Raw genomic sequence first — 18,827 nt, 5'->3', positions numbered from 1 at the left:
CTTAGGTCATGATTTCAGGGTCCTGGGATGGAGCCCCTGTGTGGGGCCTCCCTGCTCAGCAGAGAGTCTCCTTCTCCTTCTCCCTCTGCTCCTCCCCCACTTCCATTCATGCAGTCATTTTCTCTCTCAAATAAATAAAATCTTTTTTTAAAAAAAGGCAATCTTATGCTTGCTTCGGCAGCACATATAATTAAAAAAAAAAAAAAAGGCAGTCTCTTCAACGAAAGGTATTGGGAAAATTGGACCACATACACCCTAAACAAAAATAAATTCAAAATGGATGAAAAAACTTAGTGTGAGACAGGAAACCATCAAAACCCTAGAGAACACAGACAGAAACCTCTCTGACCTCGGCCTTAGCAACTTCTTACTAGACATGTCACCGCAGGCAAGGGAAACAAAAACAAAAATGAATTACTTGGCATTCAAAAAAAAAAAAAAAAAAAAAAAAGGCTTCTGCACCGCAAGGGAAAGAATCAACAAACTAAGCTATGAGATATCACTCACATCTGTCAGAATGGCTGAAATTAACAACACAAGAGACAACAGATTTTGATGAGGATATGGAGAAAGGGGAACGCTCTCATAATCTTGGTGGGAAGGCAAACTCTTATAGCCACTCTGGAGAACAGTATGGATGTTCCTTAAAAATAGAACGACCCTATGACCCAGCAATTGTGCTACATGTATTTACCCAAAGTTTATAAAAATACTAATTCAAAGGGGTACATGTACCCTGATGTTTATAGCAGCATTATTTACGACAGCCAAAATGTGGAGAAAGCCCAAATGTCCATCAGCAGATGAATGAATAAAGAAGATATACATATATACAATGGAATATCACTCAGCTATCAAAAAGAATGAAATCTTGTCATTTGCAATGACATAGTTGGAGCTAGAGGGTATTATGCTAAGTGAAATAAGTCAGATAAAGACAAATCCTGTGTATTTCACTCATATGTAGAACTTAAGAAAGAACACATGGGAAGGGGGAAAATTAAAACAGGAGAAAAATAAGTTATAAAAGAATAATAGAAAACAAACTGAGGGTTGATGGAGGAGGTGGGTAGGGGATGGGCTATATGGAGGATGGGAATCAAGGAGAGGACTTGTTACAATGAGCACCAGGTGTTGTATGTAAGTGATGATCACTGAATTCTACTCCAGAAACCAATACTGCACTGTATGTTAACTATCAAAAATTTAAATAAATTTAGGGGCAGCCGGGTGGCTCAGTGGGTTAAAGCCTCTGTCTTCAGCTCAGGTCATGATTCTGGGGTCCTGGGATGGAGCCCCGCATCAGGCTCTTTGCTCAGCAGGGACCCTGCTTCCCCGTCTCTCTCTCTCTCTGCCTGCCTCTCTGCCTACTTGTGATCTCTGTCTGTCAAATAAATAAATAAATAAAATCTTTAAAAAATTAAATAAATTAATAAAAAGAAAAGTCTTAAAAATAAAAGAATAAAAAATGCTGTTAAGCTTGGCTCAGTATGATATTTAGGGTCTTTTTCTAACATTTTGTCTTGTTTACAAAAGTAATCCATGTTTTGGAAAATAAAAGTCTAAAAGTTTTTCAAAAACTAAACTAAAAGACAATCTACTGAATGGGAGAAGATATTTATAAAGATGTAGCTGATAAAAGGTTAATATCCAAAATATATAAAGAACATCTACAACTCAACACCGAAAAAACAAATAATCCAGTTAGAAAACGGGCAGAAGACATGAACAGAAGTTCTCCGAAGACATCCAGATGGCCAACAGACACATGAAAAGATGTTCTATAACACTCATCATCAGGAAAATGCAAATCAAAACCAGAATGAGATACCACCTCCCACTTGTTGGAATGGCTAAAATAAAAAACACAGGAAACAACTGGTATTGATGAAGATGTGGGAAAAAGAACCCTTGTACATTGTTCATGGGAATGCAAACTGGTGCAGCTACTCTGGCAAATAGTATAGAGGTTCCTCAAAAATTAAAAATAGAAAAAAATATTAAAAATAGAATTACCATATGATCCAGTAATTTCACTGCCAGGTGTTTATGCAAAGAAAATAAAAACACTTATTTGCCAAGAATACGTACCCTGTGTTTATTGCTGCACTATTTATAATAGCCAAGATATAAAAGCAGCCCAAGTGTCCATTGATAGGTGAATGGATAAAGATGTGTATATGTATACAAAGGAATATTACTCAGCCCTGAAAAGGTTGAGATCTTGCCATTCGCAACAGCATGGGTGGAACTAGAGGGTATAATACTCAGTGAAATAAGCTAGAGAAAAATAAGTACCATATGATTTCACTAATATGTGGAGTTTAAAAATCAAAAAACAAACCAAAAAAGAGATTCATAAAAAAAAACAGACTATTAACTACAGCGAACAAACTGATGGTCACCAAAGGGGAGATGGTTGGGGGATGGGTGAAATTGGTGAAGGGGATTAAGAGGACACTTACGATGAGCAATGAGTAATGTACAGGATGGTTGAATCACTCTATTATACACCTGAAACTAATATAACAGTATGTTAGTCACTCTGGATTCAAATTTAAAAAAAAAAAAAAAAGATTTTAAAAAATGAACTTGGCAGTGGGAAGGAAAACTGGTCAAATGCATCCAGGAGAAAGAAGAGCCGTCATCCACGTGTGGGGGGCGCCCACTGCAGGGCTCTACCTCTCAAATGCACACCAGACACACAGGCAAATGGTCTACGGTAATGGATCTAGAGGGTGGGTCTAGAGTTTGGGGTTAAAGACAGCTTTTGGGGATTGTGTCAAGACTCTGCTTTCTTTCTTTCTTTCAGGAATTAGAAAAATGCAGTGAAGTAAATCATGCAAGTTCCCAAACAGTTTGAGGAAAGGACCAAGTTATCTTCAGAAAAGAGAGATGTGCCCTTCCTTGAAAAGGCTATCTTCTAGAACTCTCGACTTTTCCAAAAGTAGCTGACACAGGGCGGAGTGGCCTGCCTCTGCTGGAGGGACAGCTGGCCTCGAGGCACGGTGCTCTTTGGCTCCCTACTAGATCCCGGGGTTGCTAGGAGGAAGAGTGTGGGTGGCCTGTTCACGTTAAGGGCATGAAGAACAGAAGAGCACTTAGCGCAAGTATAGGAATCCTCATTTTTGCCCACGGGCTGTAATACTGCTTTTGGGCTCCATGGAGCTATGGATTAAACACAACCATTCTTGAGCGGTGTCGGGTGTGTGTGTGCACGTGGGACGTCGGTTCTATAACCTGCAGGGTCTGGGCTGTAGCAGAGACTCTACGCGGCAGGAAGACTCTTTCCTCAGCTGTCAGGAAAGGGTGAAAAAGGAGCAAAAAGCCACAGCCTAAAAAAACAAAACAAAACAAAACAAAACAAAACAAAACAAGAATCCTTCCCAAGTGAAGGTGTTTTAAGAAAACCTTTGCTGATGTAGAACTCGGGAAGGGTGATTTGCAGGTTGACACCATTAGCTCACTGTCCTTCTCTCAGAAATACTGCACACATCGGAAAGAATTTGCAGACAAAATTCAGTTCTGTAAACACAGCTAGGCACCTTCTAGATGCCAGAAAATTCGGGGGAAAAGGTGAATTAGGGATGATCTTTAACTTTGAGTTTAGATATGGGTAATTTAAGTAAAGATTCTGCCAGAGAATATAACAAAATGGGTGTTTCTAGAAAGTGGGCTTGTAGCTACTATTATTTTCGACCTTTCAGAAAATAGGAAACCGGGTGATCAGTTTTGATGGCTCTGAAGTGAGTGCATGGCGAGGACAGTGGGGCTGCCTTTTTAAATCCTTCGTGCTGTTCCTGTCGTTGCCAAGCATGGAAATTTGAATTTACTTTGGGAGTAGATTTGCTTTGATTGGGCCTTTGGTTCTTCCAAAGGGTAGCTGATCTTGCCATTTAATGACGATGATGTGTAATCCCCGATTGTCCGCCATCTCTTCCTTCCCAGTTCTCTTTGCTCACACAACTCCATCTTGAAAGAGTTCTGCCTCTTCTGTCCACAGTTTTTACCGGAGCCACCTCGACCACACCCGGGGCTATGCTTTGTTTCTACAGACAAGTTACTTCTCAGTCTCTATCTCCAGGCCCAACCTCTGCTCTGAGCGCTAGTCTCATATATTCTCCCCAGGCCCTTCCCAGATGTACTTTCCAGTCTGTTCTCCACCCCTAGCTAGACTGGTTGGTGCTTAAAACCCTCCAGTGGGTTCTCATTGTTGGAAGGATAAAATCCAAAATTCTTCACATGCCTACATGAGCATGCATGACTGCCTCTTATTTGTCCCTTTGGTCTCATCTCCTGGTGCTTTGTCCTTAAACGCTTTCTTCAGAATCGCCCAGCTCTTCCCCACCGCAGAGCCTCAAATTCACCATCCCGCTTTCCTAGAATGTTCCAATTCAGTCCTTTAGAGCTCAGCTAAGTGTTGCTTTCTCCAGGGGCCCCTCTCTAATTCCTTAGCGCTCAGTTAACTCATTATGATATGCTTTGCATCTTAAGCAGAGATATAAAAAAGAACTATCTGAAAAGTGATTTGTAAAGTGATTTGCTCTCCCTCGGATTGTAACAATTATACAGATTATATCTCTACCGCCCAGTTCAGTGCCAGGTGCTGAGGAGATGCTCCGTTAAGTGGATTAATAAGTGAGTTTAGGTACTGGGGGACTAAGTTTCTCTTCCTAACGTAACATGTACACTCATCTTTACTGTAGACAAAGTTGCATCTCTGTGGATTATCCTGTATTTAATGGCGCGGGATTAGATGCAGGTGAAGAGAAGTTTGTCTCTCCCTCACTAGGCCTTCATGGCACTGCAGCCTGGACTCTGGCGGGGGGCACACGGCTGCCAAGCCAGGGTGCTCGAGGCACGGTGCTCTTTGGCTCCCTACTAGATCCCGGGGTTACTGGGAGGAAGAGTGTGGGTGGCTCTGGCTAAGGAGAGAGACCTGTAGTAGGGAGCTCTGTGGATGGTTTCATATTTGGGGGACCATGGTTAGGTTTTGACTTTTTTCTTTTCCTTTCTCTAATCCCATTTGGTTTCTCCAAGGCTTCTATTCAATCGTGTTGAGCCTAATAACTTGGTCAGAGCTGTGCTGGGAAGAACTCGGGGAGGAGGCATCCCTGCCTCCAGGTGGGGCAAAGCTGTGGAGGGGAAAGGCTGAGACCGCTTGCAGGAGGCGGCCTGGTTGCCAGGAACAAAATGGCCAGCTGGGGGACAAGATTCATAGACGTTGACCATGTTCATCTGGGACGTGCAGGTGTGTTTGGGGAGGGGCAGTGGTTACGCCTGGACTTTCTGAGGTTGCCTAGTGTGCTGCTTACCTCCTTGCCCTTCAGTTCCAAACTCATCCTTTTTGCCTTCTCCGTAAAAATGGATCTGGGCCTTTTATATAATTTCCTCTGCCTGTCACTATGCAGTGTGGGGGAGATACTGCAGGAGGTCAGAGCTCTGCCCAAGGCTGCCATGCCCTGGCTTGGGCGGCTCCCGCATTTTGGGCATTGTCTCTAGCACCAAGACCCTGTAGTGGAGGGCAGTCAGCCTTGTCTCCCAGCCCCTTCCTCTCTGGGTGATTTTGCAGGGAAGCGCTTCCGGGAGACACTGCTCTGTGAGCACCTTTCCTCACAACCTTGGGGTAGATTATCAGCAAACCGCAGAGCATGGATTTCCAGCAAATTTCCCGGCACGATACCATAGTGACTTCTCTGCTGTTCCACGCGCCATGGCCATGTTCTCCCTGAGCAGGGTGTGGGCCTCACTCTGGGGGAGCAGGAGGCTCATCCTTTGGTGCTGTCTCAGCCCTAGCAGAAGGGGCTGCGCCTAGATCCTTTTATCTGCTATACCTATTTTCTTTTTTCTCTGCTTCTTACTTGCCCATCCCTCATTGCTCCAAGTCCTGTCATAGTTAAAGATTCTTTAAACCATTTTGCTGGGTGGCTTCTCTCTCCTGACTGGATCCAGACTGATAACACATGGAACGGGGGCTCACACTCTGATTAATTGGCTATCAAGGGAAGCCGTCCCTAGAAGATTAGGGGAGTTGGAGGTATTTGGGTTGTGTGTATTTTTTCCAAGTTTGTGCACTCAACATTTTACTCGTATAACTGAGAAAAAAAAAGTTATAAAATAGTGTGAAAAATTGCAATATAAGAAAGGGGGAAAATATAAAAACAGTAACAACAACAACAACAACAACAACAAAAAACCCCAAAACAAAAATCACAGACCAAAAAACCACCAACAAAAAACACAAAAATTCCAAATCGCATGGCAGAATTAAGTCATGTGTCAAGAGGGAAAAGCTCCTGAGAGGCGGTGATGCTTGAACTCAGTATTGCGGAGTGAGCGGGGTGAGGAGGCGTTTTCCTAGGTAGAGCCACCTGCGCAGGTGCGGAGACCCGGCCAGGGGAAGCCTATGTAGGCGAAAGGGGTCAGTTACCAGTTCAGTGAACAGAGCCCGACTCAGCGGAAGGTGGAGGGAGAACCAGGTCCGTCTGATCCCAGCCAACCCTTGGGGCTTCATCTAAAACGTGTAGGTGTGTGTGGGACAGCTGATTCTGTTTGTCTTCTCGACTGTGGGCAGCCGTGAGAACCTTCTTTCAGCTGTCTTGGAGCTTAATTGACCAAAGGCCCTGGCTTTCCTACTCTGAAATTCACCTCTGGGTTTGCGCGGAAGCCACACTTCGCGGCCGATGACTGGTAGAAACACGGCTACGAGGCACTTGGGTCCCAAGAACTGGGAACGTGGGACTCACGATGAACCTCCTTAGACTGCGGGCAGGGAGGCCAGGGGGCTCGCTTCCCTCTGTCCTTCCCTGGGATCTGGTGTGCACACAGCAAGCTGTCTCCTTTTTCCCTGTAACCCCACAGCCATCGCCCCTAAGAAATTCTTCCACGGCTGTTCTGTGTCGGCGCCTTCTTCTTGGACGACCCCACGGGGACTACATCTTCCTCCCCTTCCCCGTCCCCCTCAGGGGAGAGACTCTGCAAAGGCACAGCCGGGGGTCGCAGGAGCACCGCCCTCACCCCCGCCTGCCCCGCGCGCCCGCCCCCCCCCCCCATCCCGGCCGCCGGGAGCACCCAGGTTTCTCTCCTGAAGCCCGCAGGGACGCCCGCGTTCTCCGGCACCCTCGGGTCTCCATTCGGCGTCACCCCCGTCTCTCCCGCCTGCCCAGCGAGACCGGGGGTTCCGCCCGCTACTGCTCTCGGCGGTACCCGAGGAACCGTCTTCTCCGCGATCCGCTCTCCTGCGGAAGGAACCGGAGCCCCCTCGAGCCTCGAAGGCGCGCAGGACTCCTCGGCCCGGGTAGGCGCCCGCTCAGACTTTGAGAGTTCTGGGTGTTCGTTAGTGGGCGCGTCCCAGAGAGAGTCCCGGAGGCGACGGTCGGGTCCGGGCGGCGGGGGAGCGGCGCGGGCCGGGGTGAGGGGAGGAACGGGGCTGGGGAGGGGCCGGGGCGGAGGGGAGGGCCGCGCGGCGGGCGGGGAGGGAGGCGGGCCGAGCGGCCGGGGAGGAGGTGCGGCCGCGCTCGCTGCCACAGGCGCTGCGCGCTGGGCGAGGGCCGGCCGTGCCCGCGGCCGCCCAGCAGGACCGAGGGACCCTCCCCCTCCCCCCAACAACTTCTCGCGCCCGGCGTAGACGGTTCCCTGCGGGGGCCCGGCGCTGGGGCCGCGGCGGGAGCAGCAGCGCTGCGGGCAGGGCCGGGCGCTCCGGCTGAGGTAAGGGGACGGCGGGCGGGCGGCGCGGGCGGCGGGCGGCGCGCCCAGGGCCCCCTTCCCCGCGCGCGGCTCCCCGCGGCCGCCACCCCTGCGGGAGGCCCCGGCGCCCGTCCCGCCGTCCCGCCGTCCCGCCGTCCCGCCGTCCCGCCGTCCCGCCGTCCCGCCGTCCCGCCGTCCCGCCGTCCCGCCGTCCCGCCGTCCCGCCGTCCCGCCGTCCCGCCGTCCCGCCGTCCCGCCGTCCCGCCGTCCCGCCGTCCCGCCGTCCCGCCGTCCCGCCGTCCCGCCGTCCCGCCGTCCCGCCGTCCCGCCGTCCCGCCGTCCCGCCGTCCCGCCGTCCCGCCGTCCCGCCGTCCCGCCGTCCCACCTCCCCTCCGCTTTGTTTCCCGGCGCCGGCCTCCCTCTTCCCCGGGAGGGAGCTGACTGGGAGCTGACTGGGGCTCCCGGGGCGCAGAGCCGGACGCGGACCCCGCGGACGGCGGCAGCGCGCCGGGCGCTTCCCCTCTCTCGGCGCAGCGGGCCGGGCGACGGCCGCGGCACTCGCCAGAACTCGCTTCCACGAGGTGCCCGGGCGGCGCGGGTGAGCACGCGGGGCTCACTCCCGCCGCGGCCGGCCGGGACCTCGCGTGTCAGCGTGTCGCCGCGCTGAGCCGTCGTGGGGGCCGGGAGCGGAGCCCGGGGCGGGGGCTGGAGAGCGGATCGCGGCCCGCGGCGGCTCCGCTTCCAGAGGCGCGCGCGGCCCCCGCGAAGCCCTCGGGGCCTGCGGGCGGCGGGAGCCGGGGCGCGACGGGGAGGACCAGGCGGGGCGGGGTGGGGGGGTGGCGAGGGGGACGAGTCCCGCCCCGCCCGCCCCGCCCGCCCCGCCGACTGTCCCCGACGGGCCCTGCTCCTGGGGGCGGCCGAGGTGCCAAGTTTCTGGGAAAGCCGACACGTAGTGTCCCAAATGGATCATATTTACCTAAACCAGTTAAGGAAGAAAAGAGTCCTTTCTTCCCACGATTGACGGCTGACAGCCGCCGTGAAGGTATGGAGTAAGATTGCACAGGGTAGTTTATCTTTCAGAAGCGGTGAAACTTAATATTGATGGGCTTCTCCCCCTTGTTTTTAGAATAGCAAAATGGGGTAACTTTGTTTAATTGGGGAGGGGGCAGAGAGGAGGCTGCTTGGCTTGAAGATAATGCTATTCATGGGGAGGTTTTTTCTGCATCGCCTCTGCCCTGGCTCTGTGAGAGGCAGCCTGGATTCCCTCAAAATCTTCCAGACAACTTTGGATCTTGATACGATGTTTATTTCTACGTAGTGAAGGTCTTGGGGTTCTCTTATGGTTGCTCACCCATTCTACCTCCTGTTTCTCAAGGGCTTCTGACATAATGAATAGCACCTGGCTATCTCCAATTCCCACTCCAATAGTTTAAGCTGAGTTATCTCTAGAAGTTCTTAAAATAAGTATTACAAGGTTCTTACAGGTGCAGACCATATGCTGTAAGTATTTCAGACCTAGGCTCTGAATAAAATGTGTCAATTGCTGGGCTAATAATTTGAGCGTAACCAGTAGAACTTGTGTATATACACATTTAAAGATGTTTCCTGGTATTCCTTAAGGTTTTTAAATTCTAAAAATGAAATATCAAACAAAATTGGTGCAGTTCTAAAAGCAAATTTGTTTTCCGTTGGATTTTGCCTGCTTGGCTTATAAGACTTGTTGCTTTAGGGTTTCGGAGATTTTTGTGATTGGCAAATGTGAAATATATGGCAGGGTGTAATTGAGGAAGAGTTTATTTTCAGTGGCAAAACAAGCCCCTAGTGATCTCAGAATCTGGTTTCCACACCTTAACCTCTCATGCCATATAAGGTGCTCTGTAATCTGGCTCCTGCCAGATTTTCAGTCTTGTGGGGGGGGGGGGGACTGTTCCCAGAGTCGCTCCTCCCTCCCCTCCTTACACACATGCACTACACACTGCCAGACACATCATACTACTTCCAAGTTGTCATTTCTAGACCACTATCTGGAATGAATGAACATTCCGCTTACACTATTCTTACTCCGATTTCCATCTGCTGTTTACCCACACATCCTTCATGTGTCAGTCAAATACCTTCTCTAGGAGGCTTTTCTTCCCGGTTATCCCTAGGCATTCAAGCTCCTTCTCTTATAGTAGGCAATGCCCCTACTAGAACATTGATTTTTAAAAAACGCATCTAGGTATGCTGCCTTGTACAGTTGCACAGCTTGTTAACGCACAGGGTTATCCTGTCCAGTGCACAAGCAGAGGTAGAAATCCAGTTTGCACCCCTCTTACCAAACCCTGGCATACTCGTCTCGACTGGTACAGGGCATCCCTTGTAATTCATCCAAAAACACAGTATGGGCCAGTGATGACCCTGCTTCAGCTTCTCTGCACTGCTGTACTCAGCAGCAGGCTGACAGAGCAGGAGCTCAGTTAAGGTTCCTGGAATAAGTGACCAAAGAAAGGATTATTTCTATAGGACTCTAGAAAATTCCGAAGCAAGTGTTTGGGGGAAGATTTCTCCTATCGGTCAGCATGTAGGAATGTGCTTCCGTTCGCTCTATCTTATGTCTGGCTGTTCAGGGTGATTCTTAAACAGATGTCTTCTGCTTGATTATAGGGAAGAACCTGGGAGTATGACTTTATAGGTGGGCCTCAGAGATGTGTGCCGACACGTAATGGGCTTCCTTAGCTACTTTCTAAGGCACTAAGGTTTACACGTCTAATCGTGATTTGTTGAGAGAAGGGTGCAAGAATCTTTAAGGCCATAAAGAGCTTAGATTACATTAACATGTGTTAATAAGTTGAACCAAAGTGCCATTTCATATGAGAACTTAAGTCATCCTAAAAATTACACAATTTTATAAAATTGTGGTATAAAATAGTACTTGTAAATGTCAAAAGAACTTGATTGTGTGGAATCCTAGAATCTCTGAAATTGATAGCACAGAATAACTTTAAAGATGATATGGACTAATGTTTCCATTTTATAGATAAGGAACTCCAGTACCAGGGACATGTCTAAGGTCACAGAGCTTATGTAGGAGCATGGCCAGGATGAACTCTCAGATTCTCTGGCTCTTTGTTGCTATATTTGTTCAGGTACCAGCATTCTGTCCCTTCCATTGTTGGCTTCAGTTGGAAAACCTTGTACAGAGTAATTATAATTTCTCAGGGAAAGGGAAGATTCCCAACACAAAACACGATGCCTGTTGTCAAAGTGGCATGTGATAAATATTCGCTGAATGAAGGCATGAAGAATGACCCAGCTGATGGTTTATTTGAATTATTCGATACAGCAGAAACCAAAGTCCTTTGAGTCCATTATAGTTGCATTTGGCCTATGTGTTTGTGTTCCGCAAGTGCAGTAAAATAACACCTTCTGTTGGATTAATTTCATGGAAGATACAGGCAGGAATGGTTCTCTATAAACAGTGCCAGAACTCCTGACAACGGAACATAGAAAAACTCAGGATTTGGAATCAGTAGATCTTGCCAAGAACTAGCCTTGATTCCGGGGCCTTAAATCTCACCTGCTTGAGTTTCTTCATGTAACCTCCTAAGTCCTAGAGTTATTCCAGGGGTCAGATGAGCTCGCATGTGTGAAAATGCTTCACACACTTTGGAACACTGAATAGTAACAAAAGGATAGAATCTGTGGCAGGAAGTGCCTACCAGGCACTGTGCTGGGCTCTTTGTATGCATGGTCCCATTTATGCCTCCAGAGAGGACACCAGGGGCTCTATTTGTGGAATAAGGAAGAAACTGAAACCTGCACTGCCCCTCAGAATGGAGCAGGCATTTATTTACTAAGCTCCTGAGTTGTTTTAAGTCCCTTAAATCTTTGAAGTCAGAGAACTTCTAGTAGAGAAGAAAGGCAACTAACAATGTAATAGATGAACAAATCACTTTAGCCAATCACCTTTTAAGCAGAGGAGATTTGCATTTTAGGCCACGCCCCCTCCAAGGTTTGCACAGGGGGGATTTGGGAAGGCGGGGCTGGTGGAAGGAGGAGCTGTTGTAATAGGACCGAGGCTGTAAGGCTGTGGTTCACAGGTCCAGGGACTGACCAGGAAAGGGTTCCTGAACTAGCTGGTGAAATGGGCTTGGTGAGTGACAAGCATGTGGAGGGCAGGGAGGATTGTGTCCAGTTACGGATGTTCACTGATCTCAGTGACACAGAAGAAGAAGGTTGAGGACCTGTGGGGGGCCCTCACCCAAGTTCACCTAGTAATGCAGTCACAACAGCTGAGATCCGACCCACCTCTGTCAGCTTCCACGTTCCCCGTTCCCCTCTTATCCTGTCAACTGTTGGCATGTCTGTAGTTGTAAGTGAATCAAGGATTTTAATAACAACCTAGAATTTGAAAGCTTTTATTTTTATGAAGACGTTCCCAATCTGAAGCCCTCCCACAGATGAGGGCTGGTACATACAGGCTGGTGGCCTGACCGGGTTCCCCGCCAGGGGGGTGTGGTGCGTTTCCTGTCTTGGATTCTGCCCGCCCTGGGATCCGGCCTGATCCTCTCCAGGCATTCCATCCAGCTGGAAGTGGGTCTGCTTTGTTTCCATTTATGAGGTTTGTAGATTGAGTAACAGAATCTGGACTGCAGCTTTCATTGTGTTTTCATGGTGCTGGGTTACAAGGTTTCTTTTAAATTCATGGTTAGATCTCTGACTGTGTCTCTTGGACGTAGTTCTCCAGGAGTTCCCGTTATGGATTCCTTTGCGCTGGGAACAAGATGCAAAACTGGAATTTTGAAGGTTCTCTTGTCATTAGTGGTTTGGGAAACGGCATAGTGAATAAGCTTGCAGATCTCCCTAAATTGATAAAAGGTACATATTCCCATTGCCTTTAAAGTGTGCTGACGGGTTTTAGTGCAGTTTTTTTTTTTAAATTTTGAAATTCAAGATTTAAATTTTTTTTTTAAAAAATTCTGGTGTAGTTAACATACAGTGTTGCTTGTTTCAGGTGTACACTATGTGATTCAACAATTCTGTGCGGCTCTGGGAGCTCGTCACAATGAGTGTACTTTTAATGCCCGCCATCTATTTCACACCCCCACCCTTCCACTCCCCCCCAGTGACCATCGGGTTTCTAAGTGGTTTTTGTCTAGTAAAGAGGTTTCTATGCCTCAGGATTTTCATCTCCAAAAGGAGGGTGACAGCCGTGCATTCCTGATAGAAGATTGTTTTGAGAATTGAGAAATTAATGAATGAATTTACATAATGTGCTTATTAGAATCTTGCGTGCCACAGGGAAAGAGTTCCTGAACTGTTCATTCCCCTTCCTTGCCATGTGGCTGTCTCACATTGTGTAAAATAGGGATGTTCAGCCGGACGGAGCTGCGGGGAGGTATGGCCAAGCACAGGCTGACTCCTCTGTTTTCCCATTTCTTTGCACAGCGTTCCCTTTGAGGCTTCTTCCTTCTTTGTCACACTCCTTGTCACCCTCATCCGTTGAGACTGTACCGAGCCTTCCTTCCAAACGTCTGTTTCTCTTGGGTTTCCAGGCACTTTGTGGGCGTGTGGTCCCTATGGTCGTTGCGTTCATCATGGGGTATCGCCGTGATACAGGGAGTGCTGGACTTACTCTCTGCACCCCTTCCGGGTCCAGCATGGTAAGCCGTGGGCACTCCCAGGTGGTGTCGATAATGTGTGAAGTGGTCGTTGAAAATGTTTCTGAAGGTGATACCATGATGATAAAGTCGAGTGTCCCTTTGCCAGGTGGTTGACTCTTTAAGCGGACTTGATCAGTAACAAAGGGCTAAAGATGTTGCTCCATCTTTCCTAAGTGTGGGGGTGGTAGCAATGTCATTCTACTGGGTATTATTAATATCTAGCTTTTGGCCTGGAATATACCTTTTACTCATTTGGCAACTCCCCTAAACGTAGGAGACCTTAGATTTCTCAGGAAGAAAATGGGATTGTGTTCAAGTGGTTCATCTACTGCCTTCCAGTTGCTGAGGCATCAAGTCCTCATCAGTTTTCCCTTTCAGGCCTCACACTAAGGTGGTAGTTGATAGGATAATAGTCATATTTACCCTGACTACCCTGGATATCCATGAAGCTGGTTTGAAATGGACATTTTTGTTCTTTCAAAAGAAGGCATTTGTACATAGGAACAGAAACTGAGCAAGAACACATCTGGAATACATTAAAATGAATTAAGTTATCATTTGTGTTGGTGGCGTTTGAAACGTCTGGGATTAATACTTACTGTGTGTGACATGAACCCTTGAAGAATGTTTGCTAAATCAGAGACTTAAATATTTTCCCATTTAACTTCCATTTTGAACTTTGCCTCTGGAAAAACACAATGACCCTATGAAACCATAGTTCTCTCTAAACTCTCCTTTCACAGCTGTCTGCCTAACTTCTTGTTGGGAAGGGCACTGCATGTCATGTGGGCAGATAACTTCCTTTTCCATAAGACTTGGATCCACTCATCATATAGACACATCCAATGCCACTAGTGGCTCGCTCCTTTTCATTTTCTCCTGCATCAGAAGTTTGTTCTTTTTTCTGGAGAGCATGCAGCCCTCTCAGCTCAGTCCTCCTTCTGAAGCTCTCTTGTACTTTCTTACTCACTTCTTTTCTCTCGAAGAGTATACTCTATCCTCTGTTCTCTTAGGGTCCATCTGCTAAATGATGGTATCGCGCACACAGAGGTGGTGTGTCTGTCTGTGTCCTTCCCCTCTCTCTGCTGTATTCCTTATTTACTGTTCAGTAGTGATCATCTGCTGTTTGTCATGTTTTGGGATGCATAGGACTTTCATCAGTACCCTCATTTTTCTCCATTCTGATGGACAGACAGCAAAGGATGAACTAGTTGAAAGATGCTTGTATGTGTTTAAGTGAATTGTTCTTGGTACTTGTCTAGGCAGTCAGCATGCCCTACTGACGAAAGACTGGAGCTGTAGGTTTTGGATAGATTTAAGAGCCTGGGTTTTGGGTAGTTTTGCCAGAAATAGGTGTATGATCTTGAAGAAAACATGGCCTCCTCCCTGTGTTTCCATTTCTTAATTTGCAGCATTGATGGCCAGGTTAATCACATTGGACTAAATGACTTTTCAGCTATAAAACTCAATGGTTCTATGCATTATTGAGTACAAGAAAACAGAAGAAAAAATGTTAAGAGAATTTTTAAGTAGCGTATTTGTTCTCTGTTATTATGCTCACTGGTGTTTGAACATTACTGGGGGACTGGTCGCCAGCACCCAGCACTAGGAAGGAGGGCAGGGCCCGGAGCATGTTGGGTCTTGGTAAATCCAGAATGAGTAATTAGGCATGGCTAGGAGGTAGTTATCGGTGGTCTTGGGGGCTGTGGGTAATATGAGCGTCAAGGCCTCGGGGTGTAGGGGAATTCTGTGTTGAGCTAGAAGGAGTGGGGAAGAACCTGGGATGAGAGCAGTGCCTTTGTGGAGGTGATGAAGGTGGCTTTCTGGAGAGCAGGGCAGGCGCAGAATGTGTATAAACACAGTAGCCATGTGGAGTGCGTGTAGAAGGTAGCTGTTGTGGGCCCCAGACGGAACTACCCTAAAAATGTAAAATGATGGCATTGCTGAGCCTCAGTGTGACGGGGGTTGTGAAGATGACCAGTCAGAGGAGGATTTAGGTGGTGGTCAGGTCTTGTTACCTTCTCTTACAGGTGGAGAAACTGAAGCCAGTGATGGCGGTTCTCAAACTTGACTTTGCCTGTCCGTTTGGAAGTTAAAGTTAGCTTCATTATTATTTTTTTTAAATTTAAATTCAATTAGCTAACATATAATACATCATTAGTTTCCGATGTAGTGTTCAGTAACTTATCAATTCTGTATAACACCCAGGGCTCATCACATCACGTACCCTCCTTCATGCCCATAACCCAGTACTTTGACGGAGGATGAAAGTGCAGATTTTGGGAATTTACCCTGTGATGATGATTCTGGAGATCTGGGATACATTTTTTCAAGCACGTTAGGTGTTGCTGGTGGCTGTAGTTTGAAAAACTCTGCCCTTTGGGTGACGTTTGCCCTGTAGGACACTCGGCCTCAAGAGGAGGTTGGGTTGTGCCAGTGGAATCCATGCACCCTTTCCTGTGTCCGTCCCCTGCCTGGTGCTTGTCTGAAGTGGCTGGTCTAGGATTCGGAGGACCTAACCATGTTAGTAAATTTGCCAGAGAGGAGCACGAGACCCGGAGGTTATCCACCTATAAGTGTAGTTTTCCTTATTTTCGGACTGATCTGTGATTTGTAGTGTAACGGGCACTATTTTTAAAAAGAAACATTTGGGTGAGTGGTGCCTGGGGGGCTCAGGTGGTTGAGTGTGGGACTCTTGATTTCAGCTTTGGTCATGATCTCTAGGTCCTGAGATCAAGGATCGAGCCCCCCTTCAGCCCGTGCTCAGCAGGGAGTCTGTTGGGGATTCTGCTTCCCGCCACCTCACGCGTGTGTGTGCACTCTCTCTAAAGAAAAATCGTAAACATTTGGTCATTAAAGAAAAGATTTGTTAAGTATATGAATTATAAGCGTATTAATAGTGAAAACTAGTAGAGAAAATTTCAGTGTATTTAGGAACATGTATTTTGTAATAATTAATGAAAAAGCATTTCTATCTTCCATAAAGATTATTTCCTGAAAAACCCAACCAGGCAGCATTTTGCTTAGTTCTATTTCAGGTTTCCGTGTAATTTGGATTTTAAAATTACCTGTCTAGAAACTGGGGGTTGTCATTAAATCCAACTTTTATAAGTTCCACCTTGGCCATTAGTCTAAATGTGTGAGGAAATGGAGTCCAGAAGGATGGTTGACATCTCTGGAGCCTTGGTGTGTGTTATGACAATGTCATTGCAATATGGCATTTTCTGAAAAGCTGTCTGTCACAGAAACTAAATTTTGATAGCTTGATAAATCTCATTAGTTAGAGAATTGACTCAAACTTGAATGGTGTATACACAGTTGGCAGACAACACTTGGAATTTTCAGCAGATCAATAAATGAGTAGTTCTAAAAATAAATGAGCACATTCCCATTTTATTGTAAATGTGAAATAACATCTCAAAATTTTGGTGTTGTCTAAAGGAAAATTTTTAGACATTTATAGAATGCATTAGAAATTTTTTTTTTTTAAGATTTTATTACTTATTTGACAGAGATCACAAGTAGGCAGAGAGAGAGAGAGGAGGAAGCAGGCTCCCTGCTGAGCAGAGAGCCTGATGCGGGACTCCATTCCAGGACCCTGAGATCATGACCTGAGCCGAAGGCAGAGGCTTTAACCCACTGAGCCACCCAGGTGCCCCAGAAATTCTTTTTTTTAAAAAAACTTAATTTTATTTATTTGAGAGAGAGAGCTCAAGTGGAATAAGGGACAGAGAGAAGCAAACTCCCCACAGAGGAGGAAGCCCGACATGGGGCTCCATCCGGGACTCCAGGATCATGACCTGAGCCAAAGGCAGTTGCCTAACTGACTTAGCCACCCAGGTGCCCCTAGAATGCATTAGAAATTCTTGAATAATTTCAGTACACTTATATTTCTGTGTGCAGAAGATATGACAGACTTTTAAAAATAATGATACAGACAGGATTTATATTAAAATACACATTAAAAATGTCTCAAATCTCAAACTGTGCAGTATTACTTTAAGAATTGTCATGTATTGGGGCGCCTGGGTGGCTCAGTGGGTTGGGCCTATGCCTTTGGCTCAGGTCATGGTCCCAGGATCCTGGGATTGAGCCCCACATCGGGCTCTGTGCTCAGCGGGGAGCCTGCTTCTCCCTCTTTCTCTACCTGCCTCTCTGCTTACTTGTGATCTTTCTCTCTGTCAAATAAATAAATAAATAAAATCTTAAAAAAAAAAAAGAATTGTCATGTAACAGCATTTTATTATTTATTTATTTATTTATTTATTTTCTTATTTATAGAGAGGGGGAGAAAGGTGGGAGGAGGGGCAGAGGAAGACGGGGAGAGAGAGAATCCCAGGCAGGCTTCACGCCTAGCCTGCGTTTGGGACTTGATCCCACATTGCTGAGATAATGACCCGAGCCGAAATCAAGAGTCGGCTACTTAACAGACTGAGCCACCTAGGTGCCACTCAGCATTTTAGAACAGTGTAACTTTTAGAAATCTTTTAATTCAACCCATTTCTTAGAAGAGAGGCTTGATGGTTGAGGGAAGTTAAATGATCTGCTTTAATTCTCTATCATAAGTTAGTGGCAAGCAGAGCTAGGCATAGATCGTAGGATTGTCGAGACTTTTTTTTTTCTCTGCTTAACAGTGAGGAAGACCTGTTACAAGGACTGCATCAAAGAACCAGGAAATGTTTTAGATTTTCTTTGGGAATGGAAATGAAACCTATCGCTTTATAGAATTTTTTGGAATCCGTGAAAGGCAGTAACAGGTTCTTAGCTTGTGTACTTTAGAGGTGGCCCAAAGGAAGGCACAACTTGACATAGGATGGCCTACAGCTGGAGCTTATTATGTTGTTTCAAGCAGATTGTGTCATCTGCACAGAGAAAAATAGACATTTTTCTAATAATTTGTGAGTAGGGGATTTGAGGATACTATGTACATTATTGGAGGCGAAAGGAGTTTTAGAAGCAATCTACTTTACTCCCCCCAGGCCCCCTCTGATCTTTTAAAATATTTTATTTTTTTAAGTAATCTCTACACCCAAGGTGGGGTTTGAACTCACAACCCTGAAGTCAAAAGTTGCATGCTTTCATGACTAAGCCAGCTGGGACACCTCTAGTTCACCCCTTTATTTTGTGTAAGAAGATACATGGCTTTGTCTTGCCTTTATGTTTATAAATAGCTGTGATATTTTTAAAAGCTACAACTGATACTTTAAATTCTGTCAACCTGTGCTAATTATCATGGTCTGAAGTCTGGTTTTCACATTTTGTGTCTTTGCTATTGAAGTGTTTTGTAGGTTTTTGCAGGTCAACAAACAGGAGTTTGGGTGGGGTGGGGGTAGGGGAACATTGCTAAGAGATGAGGAGGGTTTTACCTATCAGATCTTCAATATTGCAGTCCATTCCTTTATACTAGTCAACCTGAAGTGAATACATGAGCAGAGGCTATGTTAATATTAATGTTCTTTGTGAGCCAATCATACTATTCACATTAGTTAATTCAAG

The 18,827-nt window shown here is 46.6% G+C and overlaps 2 protein-coding genes across 6 annotated transcripts in view; both read left to right on the top strand.

The window, feature by feature from the left end:
• SCAF8 (SR-related CTD associated factor 8) overlaps positions 1 to 3,193 on the top strand; it is a 225,641-nt gene extending 222,448 nt beyond the window's left edge. For all 5 annotated transcript variants that reach the window (XR_009354467.1, XR_009354464.1, XR_009354466.1 and 2 more), the window contains one exon: positions 2,813 to 3,193. The gene's annotated coding sequence lies outside the window, so the exon portion shown is untranslated. The remainder of the gene's footprint in view (positions 1 to 2,812) is intronic.
• Positions 3,194 to 7,519: 4,326 nt separating this feature from the next.
• Positions 7,520 to 18,827, top strand: part of TIAM2 (TIAM Rac1 associated GEF 2) — a 226,861-nt gene continuing 215,553 nt past the window's right edge. Inside the window, exon 1 of the mRNA XM_059176685.1 lies at positions 7,520 to 7,707. The gene's annotated coding sequence lies outside the window, so the exon portion shown is untranslated. The remainder of the gene's footprint in view (positions 7,708 to 18,827) is intronic.

Source organism: Mustela lutreola, chromosome 6, assembly GCF_030435805.1.
Source record: "Mustela lutreola isolate mMusLut2 chromosome 6, mMusLut2.pri, whole genome shotgun sequence".
Taxonomy (NCBI): Eukaryota; Metazoa; Chordata; class Mammalia; order Carnivora; family Mustelidae; genus Mustela; species Mustela lutreola.
This window is presented reverse-complemented; position numbering and strand designations above follow the sequence as displayed.